Here is an 11,782-nt window from a genome sequence, read left to right as displayed (position 1 = left end):
CTAGACTGATAGTGCTTGAATCCTGGCACTGTCTCCTAGCTACTTAACCCCTCTGGGTCTTATGTTCCTCCTCTGTCAAATGGGAATTGTAGCATTAACTTAACTTAGTGAGTGAACTGAAATGAGATAATGAAGGCAGGTTTTTACCCAAGTTGCTGACATGCAGTATACCTATACAATGGTAGTTGTTGTCATTTCTGTTTGGTTTGGAATGGCTGTTTACACAGCCTGGGTTCTGAGCTCTAAGTTCCTCCAGGCCTTCCCTGAGGTGCTTGCCATAAGGCTCTCTCTAGCACTATGGTTTATAGAGCCCTACTAAGTTAGAAGTAGAGGCAAGTCCTTTACCAAACTGACCAGCTGCTCTCTTCATTAGAAAAAGGGAGGGATGCATTAAGAATTTATCTCCCCATCTGAAAGGTGTTTTCTTTAGTCAGTTGTGTCAGAAATGCTTGCAGCAGCAGGGAGGAAACTTTTCACATCTGACTCCATCCAGAAGGGAGAGTCAGCTTGCATGTAAAAATTTCCCAGATGCTCTGACTTCAAGAGGGGTGGTATTTTGTCATCAGGATGAAAGGACAGACATAACAGCTGTATGGCAGTGTTCATGGTAATTGTGAGGGTGGTAATCAGCAAACCAGGGGACTGCAAGATGATTTCCTGACCAGATCATGGATGAGGAACAATACTGGCTTTATTCCTCCAGAGCTGGTGCTGGTTTTTAATATTCACAAGAACAGTTCTCAGTAAGCCGCTCTGATAAGAAACTTCTCAATCATCCCCCCAAAATCCCACCTCCTTGTACTTATGACATTGTGTAACCCACTGCCTGTGAGTGTGGACTGGACCAAGTGACTTACTACTAATCAATAGAAAGGACAAAAGTGATGGTATGTCACATCCATGATTAGGTTATAAATGTGTCTAACACCTGTCTTGCCAGCAGAGTCTCTTTACTGCCTTATCAGCTTGTTCATTTTCATGAAACAAGCTGACATTGAGAGAGACCTATAAGCAAAGGAACTAAGGCCCAACAACCCTCAATGTACTGAATCTTGCCAACAACGGTGGAAATCAGTGTGGAATGCCTCTGCAGTCGAGCCTTTGGATGAAACCTCAGTTCTGACTGACATCTTGGTTCTAGCTTGCTGAACCTGAAGCAGAGGACTCAGCCAAAGCATGCCCAGATTTCTGGCCCACACGACTGTGAGAGAATAAATGTGGGTTGTTTTAAGCCACTAAGATTTAGAGTAATTTGCAGCAATTGATTCTGATACAGATTTTCTTAAAGTCAAAAAGTAAATGAAAGTAGATTTCTGTTGAATGTTTGTGATTAGATTGTCATTAATTTGAGTTTCTCTCAGTTTTTCTTTATCTAATACTATGCCACATTTAAGAACAACACACTCTGATATACAAATTTGTCTAACCTACAACTCCGATACTGCACTTTCCGTATTGAAAAACTTTCATTGGCTCCTACTGACCGAAGGAAGGAAGTTCAACTTTTTCATTTGGCTTTCAAGGCTCACCTGGATATCTGTCTTCTACCAGCTGCTAAAATGATCATATGTCATGTTGGTTAAAAGTACTTGTTGGAGTCCCACTACCAAGTAGATTAAGTCTGTGTCCCACAGCATGGTGATCAAGGCTTGCCATGATCAGCAACATAGAACTATGTCCTGGGCACCCAGTCACTGTCTTTCTCTTGGTTGCCATTGTCTTTCTTTTCCTTTCATTCTCCAAACCCCCTTCTCTGGAATAGGAATGTTCATACTTAAAGATTGAGTTCGGATCATCTGTGAATAAGAGGAAAAATAAAGAACTCAAACACACTTTTGTATTTCGATCTGCATAGACCATCTCTGGAAGGGTCAACAAGAAACCAATGACATTGGTTGGTTCTGGGAGGGGTATTGGAGGCCTGAAGGATAGAGATTGGGAGAGAGAATTTTCACTGTAAATCCTTTCTTACTTTGTCATTTTCTAATATATGATATATTTACATATTCAAACACTAAATAAAACAATTACAATGAAGGAAAAATGTTAATTTCTCAATTCCCCCCTTGCTGGGAAGTCTTTCCTGACTCTCATCCTGAGTTGATTGTGTACCAACTTGTTTGTGTATCTGTCAACGTAGTCTCTGAGGTTCTAGAGATCAGGGGTCATCCCTTATTCACTCCTCATCCTTTCCTTCCACTGTCCAACACAATCCCACTACTTCAAAGGCCCTCAAAATACCCAAGAAATTAAAAAGCAAAGGTCATCATCATTCCCCATTCAAACTGAACTAGTAACTGCCTCCCTTATGGGCTCTGGCCTTTTCTGACTCTGGGTGTGGCCCCTACTGCTCCCTTCTGCATTTCCTTTCTCCCTATTATCTCACTTTTTAAGTTTCCTTTTCTTTCAAGACCCAGCTCACATCTCAGTTCAGTAAGCCATCTTCTCTTTCTCTGATTTCCTATAACACTCCTGAGGAATTTTATTGCTTTTCCCTTTATTTCAGACCCACTCTTGTTTCTGTAAATAAAGATGCACATTCTTTTACGTATTGCCTCTGGTTGTTCTCCCTTGACAATGGTAGAGTTGAGTAGTCCCAAAAGAAACCTTAAAGGTCTGCAAAGCCAAACATATTTATTTCTTGTCCTTTAGAGAAAAAGCTGTTAACCCCTGATTTATTTCATAATTATATCTATTGACTATTCTGCTCATTAAGACAAACTTGGACACAAACTCTGTGTTGGATCCAGCCAAACTCACCACACTGGCATGCCAAGTATCATCCATGAAGCATCTTCCTATTCTTTTGGATCCTTTCCTGTCTCAGGTTGGAGTTTGCTGTTCCTCTCTGCCTGGAGCTCAGCTCTTCCCTGGCCAGTGTCTTCTTATTCTTCTGGTCACACCCCAGATTCAGGATTTAGGGAGATGTTCTATGACTACTTAATCTCTTGAGGTACTACTGCTATCCCTGGCTGCAATGTTCCGACATGGCACATACTGCAACCTAAAATTATTATCTGTTGAATCATTTCTCTCTCCTACTAGACCATGAGCCTTTGAGGACAGAGAGCTGTCTAGTTTCCCCACTGTGTTTGCAGTGTCTTGAACAGTGTCTGTCACACAGGGTGAATTCTGTAAGAAACACTATTTATTGACTGACTAAACAGATGAATGAATAAATACATACATCTTTGTCTTCATCAGAGTGACTACCTGAGTAATAGGCACTTAAAACTATTTTTTGAATTAATGAATAATGTAAGAAGGACATTTAATTACAATAATGCTGATAAATGAAATGGCATGGTTTTCCCCATCCATTAATATCAGCTCATGGAGAAGAATAGCTTCCTTCAGCCTCATTGAAATTATTCAAGGTAAAGGAAAGGAAGTAGGTTCTCAAGGGACATGCTAGAGTATTCCTCTCTGATTGTGTGTGTGTGTGTGTGTGTGTGTGAGAGAGAGAGAGAGAGAGAAAGAAAGAGAGAGAAAGAGGAGACAGAGAGACAGAGAGACAGAGACAGAGAAACATCAGTCTGCAGGTGTAACTCTAAGTCAAGGTGCTGTCCACAGACTATGGGAACAGGAAAACACACTAGTTCTGGTGCAGATATACTGCCATTGGACTGTCAAATCTGTTTTTCCTTTAAAACTAGCAATTCAGAAGTTGGAATACTTAATTTGGTTTTTAAGGCAACACTGCTTTGGATTATAAAAATCGATGCATGCATTGCAAAGAATTTAAAATCTAAAGAAAATGTAAGTAAGAAATTATCTTTCATTCCACCATCATAGTTATCTTTTTTTTTTTTTTACCTGTGTGTGTTTTAGATCTCTCCCTTCCTGTCTTCTTCTCACTCTCCCTCACTTCCTTCCTTTTTTTCTTTCTCTTTAACATATTTGGGATCCATTTAGCATTTTATCCTAAACATCTCTTAATATTTAATGTGTTTTGCCAATAAGATTTTAAAGAACTGTACTATACTATGCCAGTGAATTTACCCCAATTCCTTATATTAGTTATTTTTTTCTTTATTGCTATTATTGTTCTACAACTAACAGACAATTTTACAATGAATAAATTAGGCTCTGTAGTTGAATTTCCTTTAAGTAGATTTATTAAAGTATACTATTGACTAAAAGTGTATAGACTTTTAAGATATTATTTATAGGTATGGTCATATGAAATATGTAGAAAAATAGACCCAGGGTCATAACCCCATATTTTTCCACACTCCCATCATAGGCTTTATCAATATTATTATTTTATTATTACATGATACTTTTATAGTTAATTGGAAAGGATCAATTAAAATGTGTTTATAATTTATATTTCTTTTACTAGCATTTATTTTTTGGAGCGTGAATATTCTAAAATTTAATTAAATGTAAATAATTCTTAATATCATCTATATGCTTGATTATGTTTCCAATCAAAATAATATTTTAAATATAAAATACAAGGTCATTTGATGTAAATAATCAGGCTGGAATAAACTATAAAAATAAAAATATACATTAACAGTTCATTTACCCTTGACTGATTTACTAATCCATTTTAACTCTTTGGAATATTGAGTTTCTGGATAGACACAAAAGAATGGATTCGAGATGCCTGAATTAGGATCAAAGACCATACTCTGAGGCAGTGATCCTAGAGGTATGGTACAAGGAAAAAACTCAACAAAATTCCCTGGGTGGTGCTGTGCTTGGAATATTGGGGCTTATCCTACACACCAAATTAGATGATCTAATTGGCAAGGCCTGGGAATCTGCATTTTATCAAGCATCCTACAATGTAGACATCGCTATTGACTTTCCGCTTCCTGCTTACTCTCTATCGTTCATTACCCACAGTTTAGTGGTTCTGATATGGTGTGCATATCCTGAGAAAGAGGGTCCTCAATCAGAATCATAACAAGGAGGGGTACTTGTCACGAGGGCAAATTTTTCCTCTTTGGACAAGAGATCTTAACTATACTCAGAGAGAGGCCATGAGTTCTAAGGAATGAGTATAATAAATACAATACCGCTAGGATGATCTTTAATTTGAGAATCTATAAAGATTATCTGGATGCCTTTGCTGCCAATAGCAAGCTGGTCTTTGACTTGAGGGTGCATCCCCGCTGTGGGTAAGGGATTTAAATAGGGTGTGATAGATGTGGGGGACTCATAAAACAAGGTAGAGACAGACTCTGAATGGGAAGCAAAAAGTGTGTCTTAGAAAGCAAGAGGTGAAGTCCTGGAGAGATGCTGTGAGTAGTACATTCAGAGGGAAAAATATCTTTGCAATGTTCTTCAAATACTGTTGCTCATGTGGCCCTGAAAGGGTCTAAAAAATCATTTATCCCTCATATTTTAAAACTGAGGACTAAGATATTTTATCATGATGTTAAATAGTTGTGCAATTTCTAATACTGGTTAAAATATTGATGCTGCGAAATATAAATGGTTTTATTCATTCTTTGAAATTTAACCAGGAGAAGCAAATATCAAGAGATTTGATGCATTTCTCCTTTTCCTGTTTCCATGACACTTCCTGCACAGAGTTTACTACAATGTGATATATTTTAATGCTTGAAAGGCTTTTTATTGATCACTCTTTCACATTTTTCTGGATCAAGATTCTATACAAAGTTAAACTTCAAACTCTTTAATATTTTTTGTAAATTTGGTATTAAAAGTTAAACGATTTCTTATGTGTTGAGTTATCAGTTATTTTTATTTGTACTTAATTGCTCAAAACAACAAATACTTATATAAATTTTGGTAAATAATAATGAAACATGAGAAGTAAAATTCTATTGAAAGTATATGTCTTAAATGGATGAGACTTTCCCCTCTTATTAACTCCTATTTCTTGTCCAAATGAGATAGGGTTCAGCATAAATTTTACTCCCCTTCTTTTCTTTAAATCATAATTTTAAGAACTAAAAAACTTTGTTCATATAAGTAGATAGAAATAGAGAGAATTTTGTCATAGCAATATCACTCAATACTTTATAATTTTTTCCAACTTGTTTACCAAAAATCGTACAGTGATCTATCATCAAAAATTATTTTTAATGATCTACCATCTCCATCAGATCCTTCTTCAGTTTTGTTGAAAGCAAAGAATTGAAAAGAATTTGTAACCCGATCATCAGAATAATTCACTTTCTCAACACTAACCGCTAGGTTTTGAATCAGTCCTTTGTCCGGAGTCCTGGATTTTTGTTTTATCCAGTGGAATGCACCACAGTAAGATTCAGGTGGGTGAGAAGTGGGTCTTTCTTTGGTTAAAGGGCAAAACGACAGCTGTGAAAGGGGAAGTGGTAGAGGTGACCAACTGGGGCCCATGGTACAACTCTAAGGGCACCCTTCACTTTGTTTGTGGTGTCCTGCAGGTGGTGTCCCTTGGAGGCCTTGGAGGGAGAACCAGCATGCTCTGAAAACAGTTTTAAAAGCATCTGGAGAGGAGTCGATAGTCTGGATATTATTCCTTTAAAGCCATTCATGCCAAAGTTTCCGTTAAAAATCTCTCTGGCAACTACCAGAATAATAACAGATGTAAGTTAGAATCATAATTGGAGACTAGAACTGGTCGGGGAAAGTCTGATGAAGAGCAGGATGGTTCTAGAGTCTCAAAGTGTCTCTTGGTAAAGATGACTTAACTACTCATTCATTATTACTAAATACAAAACACATAGAAGTTAACTTTACAGTAGAGAAACTGACAGATACTACATATGAGCAATGGGTCCTTACAGATGCACTGAGAAAGACACAGCATTGTTTCTCTGATATTTCCTCCTGAAAGCATAACCTGAATCCAATCTTGGGGAAACATTTAGACAAACCCAAATTCAGGAATGTTCTTCAAAGTAACTGCTCTGTACTCTTCAAGAACAGTTAGTCACAGAAGGTGAGGGAATAGTGAGAGACTGTTCCAAATGGGAGGGAGGTAAAGATATTTGACAGCTACATGCAGTTTGTGATCCAGGTTGGATCTGGACCTGTAAAAGACATTATTTGGATAAATAGTGGAATGCAAAAGATTGGAAGCCATCATTGTTGCATGGTTGTGGCTATACCCTGGCTATGTTCCCTTTGTTGTAAGGAATATACACTGGAATGCTAAGGAGTAACAGGGTATCATCTCTGCAGGTTTCTTTTGTGTGGTTTAAGAAATCAAACATAAGCATCTATACAAAACTGAGAGAGTGATAGGGAAATGTGAGCAATCTGGGAAAAGGGGATGCAGAAACTTGTACTATTATTAATTTTTTTTTCTGAAAGTTTGAAATTATTTTAGAGTAAAACATTAAAAAGATTATTATCCTGGGAGAGGAGGGACTGTGATCCCTCAGTTTGAAGATCACTATATTTCTAGGAGCCCTGGGAAAGAGATGAAGGCTTTAAGAGTCCGAACAAACACAAAAGGATTTCTTAAGAATGAGAAGGTCCTCATTGTATGATAGTAATAAAACATGTGGAGATATGTGAGTGATTCTCTTCGCAGATAGGTAATGAGATTTTTATATGTATGCAAAGAGAGAGTAGGTGAAGAAAGGTTGAGGAACACTGGTATAGATATTAGCAGGAACCCCCTAAATCTGAGACAGGCATAAGGTAGAGATACAGAATAGGCCATGGTGTCTGATGTCCATTTTTGGTATTTTTTATTGAGTAAAATGATGATAAATATAGTCAAGGGAATAATCTCTGTCCTGGTTAGGGCCAGATTCTTCTAGTGTGTGTCCAACTATAAATATGACTTGATCTTAAATGGGCTCTTACATGCTGTGATATGCATTTCTTGATTCTTACAATGAGATATTGTCTCTGAAAATATATCAGTTGATTTATGTTACAGGCTGTGCTTCCTTCCCATTTACTTGGCAAATGATGGCTATGTTGTAGCTCTGTTTCCAACTAGAGCCACCTGTTTCTGTTCTGATTCTATACCTAAATATTTCCCGCATAGCAATTACTTGGAACAGTTACTACTTAAGTAATAAAAGGCAAACTAGCTTTATCTCACCAACTGATTCATAATAGGCATGCCTCTTGGAGTCCTCCACTAGCGAGGATTTTGAAGCCTTTTTTGGACTCAGTGTGAAAAAGCACCATGAATGATTAGTGACGTTTGCTCTGAAAGATGATGATAGGCTTGGTATGTGGGGCAAGCAGACTTCATAGTGGCTTGCAATGATTTTCCTCCTGGAATTCTTCCCCTGGGGTGTGCAAAGGACCTAGTGACTTGATTGGAACCAACAGAATGCAGCAAAGGTGATAGACTGTCACTTCTGTGATTCGGTTACAGAAGACGGTGACTTTCATCTTGCTAGCAGTTGCTCTTTTGCTGGCTTTGATGAGAAAAGCTAGTCATTGAGACTCTCAGTCCATCAGCCATGTCAAAGAGCCTAAGACAGAAGATCCAGCTAAACATGCTGGATTTCTGCCCCACAGAAACTATATGATAATAAATGTAAGCTCTTTTCAGTTGGTAAGTTTTGGGTTAATTTGTTATGCAGCAATAAGTAAGTAATACACCAGGTATTTGCCATACTTAGTTTAATCACTTTAGACCCATTATTATGTAACAAAAAATAAAACAAACAACCCCCCCCCAAAAAAAAACAAATTAGGAGCAGCACCACACACTTAGCAAGGAGCAAGAAACTAGAGCTGACTTTAAAGAAGAAGAAAAGTGACCAAGATCAATCATAAGAACTCAAGACACAGCAGTAAGAGGACATTTAGTGGGGATGTAAACAGTTATGAAAAACTCAGCCAAGTTTGAATTCAACTGTTTTGCTACTCAGTTCAATGTAGTTCACAATAGTCTATAGTTCTCTTAGCACTTCATTGTGATCCCTTGTTAATCTCTCTTCTCCAACACAGGTTTAATAAAGGTAGGCTCTGTGTCTCTTTCATTCCTTGCTATACTGCCCACAGCAGTCATACTGCCTGGCCCATAATAAGCTTCAATAGTATTTACTCAATGAATAAAATGTTTCCGTTTCTGTGAATGTAAATAAGTCACGAAGTATTGCCACACGTTAAAAAAAATAAGCACCAGAAATGGTTATAATAAAGATTTGTGTGTGTGTGTGTGTGTGTGTGTGTGTGTGTGTGTGTGTGTGCAACGAAAGCAAGTTTTAGTACCTGGCAAATTCACTTATTTAGGGCATCTAATTCCCTGATAATGTCAGTTAAATGGGGCATTACTGTAATAAGTACCATTAATTATTAATTGCTAACACAGTGTTCAAGGTCAATGAAATCTGATGGAAAATCTATTCAGTGTGGAAAAATCATTTGCTGAATCACAATTTTTACTGCTGCTGTACAGATATTTTCTCCTTACAGCCTTTTCAGGAGAGGCCATAGTCATGAAGTTCATTTTATGGAGAATAAGTTTATGTCATTTATATGATTGCACATTTCTCTGCTGTTAGAAATGTCCTTAACTTCCTGTCAAGATGGAGGCATAGGTAGGCACGCTTCACCTCCTCACACAACCATGCAAAGAATTACAACCAGATCTCAAAAACAAATAACAACTAGAACCATCAGAAAATCGAGCTGTATGGTCCAACAACCAAGGATTTAAAGATGCCACATTCATCCAGATGGGTAGGAGGGACAGAGTTGCAAAGATGGGGCACAGAGGCTGTGTGGCTCAGACAAGCGGTGGTGGCGGCAGTGGAATGGACAGTCCCATATTCATGTGTGGTGGATAAAAATTGGGAGGGATATGTTGGGAGTGAGCGATCCCAGCCCTAAACCAGACCACACAGCCCAGGATTCCAGCAGCAGGAAGATAACCCCCCATTACCTCTCTCTGTAAAAACCAGTGGGGGTGGGGGTAGCAGAAGAAACTGACAGATTTTTGCCACTTAAAGGGCCTACATGGTCTTAGAATGTATGCAAACCTCAGAGCAGCAACTAGAAGGGTGCCAATCACATATGGGAAGTGGGTAAAGTGACTGGAAATGGGGTGAGTACCAAGCAAATTGCCACAAGCCAGGCAGCAGCATTGTCCCCTCTCTAAGCCCACTACAAACAGAACCACTAAGTAGTGAAGCAGGCGGTTCTGCGCTGCCAATTATGTAAGGCTCCACCTCCACACAATTCATAGGTTCCTTTGCTACATAGGCCACACTACTAGGACAGGGAGTCAAAGCATCTCTACCTAATACACAGAAACATACACAAAAAGACTGCCAAATGGAGGAAGCAAAGAAATATGGCTCAAATGAAAAAACAGAACAGAACCCAGAAAAAGAACTAAACAAAATGAAGATTGCCAATCTATCAGGTACAGAGTTCAAAACAGTGGTGATAAAGATGCTCAGAGAACTCATAGAGTATGGCAAAAAAATAAAAGAAGAAATGAAGTTTACATAAAGTGAAATAAAGAAAAATATACAGGGAACCAACAGTGAAGGGAAGGAAACTGGGATTCAAATCAATGATTTGCAACAAAAGGAGGAAATAAACATGCACCCAGAACAGAAAGAAGAAACAGAAATTGAAAAAATGAGGAGAGGATTAGGAACCTCTGGGACAACTTTAAACAGGCCAATATCCAAACCATAGGGGTACCAGAAGGAGAAGAGGAAGAACAAGAAATTGGAAACTTATCTGAAAAAATAATGAAAGAGAACTTCCCTAATTTGGTAAAGAAAATAGATATATAGGTTCAGGAAACACAGAGTGTCCCAAACAGATTAGACCCAAGGAGGACCACACCAAGACATATCATTATTAAAAAGCCAAAGGTTAAAGATAAAGAGAGAATCGCAAAAGCAGCTAGAGAAAAGTAGAGAGTTACCTACAAAGGGTGCCTATTAGACTATCAGCTGATTTGTCAAAAGAAGCTGGGCAGGCAACAAGTGGCTGGCAAGAAGCATTCAGTGATGAAAAGCAAGGACCTACAACTGAGATTACTCTATACAGCAAAGCTATCATTTAGAATGTAAGGGCAGATAAAATGCTTCCCAGACAAGGTTAAGCTAAAGGAATTCATCATCATCACCAAGCCCTTTTACATGAAATATTAAAGGGACTTATTTCAGAAAAAGAGGAAGATCTAAACTATGAACATTAAAATGACAACAAACTCACAACCCTCAACAACCGAATCTAAAAAATAAAAACAAAAACAAAACAAACTAAGCAAACAATCAAAATAGGAACAGAATCATAGATATGGGGATCATTTGGAGTGTTATCAGTTGAGAGGTGAAAGAGGGAGAATGGGGGAAATGGTGCAGGGATCAAGAAGCTTAATTGTTAGGAACAAAATAGATTGGGACATTAAGAATAGTATAGAAAAGGGAGAAGCAAAAGAACATACACATATGACCCATGGACATGAACTAAAGAAGGGGGCTTGCTGGAGGGAAGGAGGTACTGGGCAGACAGGGGCAAAGGGGAAAAATTGGGACAATTGTAGCAGTATAATCAATAAAATATACTTTAAAAATTTCCTTGATTTTAAACTTGTACATATATATATAGTTTTGAACTCCCATAAAGAGAGAAAAAGAAATGTTATGAAGGGTAGAGACAGAATAAATAAAAATAGATTATTTATGTGAAAAAGAAACATAGAAATCATGTAGCACCAAACTTCTGAGATTAACCGTGAACTACCATGTATAAGTTAACCAATATGAAGTCCAGAATCTACACTAAAGAAGGTGAGTTAAATATTTCCTTGGCCTGCAATATGGTAAATGGTGGTGATGTTTTTTTTTAATGAGAACCAGAAATGGCATTTATGCTTCTT

The 11,782-nt window shown here is 37.9% G+C and overlaps 1 pseudogene; it reads left to right on the top strand.

Annotated features, from left to right (window-relative positions):
* The first annotated feature begins 5,037 nt into the window (after nt 1–5,037).
* Nucleotides 5,038–11,782, top strand: part of LOC150004722 (dynactin subunit 6 pseudogene) — a 198,311-nt pseudogene continuing 191,566 nt past the window's right edge.

The sequence above is a fragment of the Furipterus horrens genome, unplaced genomic scaffold (genome assembly GCF_987537825.1).
Source record: "Furipterus horrens unplaced genomic scaffold, mFurHor1.1.pri manual_scaffold_7, whole genome shotgun sequence".
Taxonomy (NCBI): Eukaryota; Metazoa; Chordata; class Mammalia; order Chiroptera; family Furipteridae; genus Furipterus; species Furipterus horrens.
Note: the sequence above shows the minus strand (reverse complement) of the source record. Positions and strands in the feature narration are given on the sequence as shown.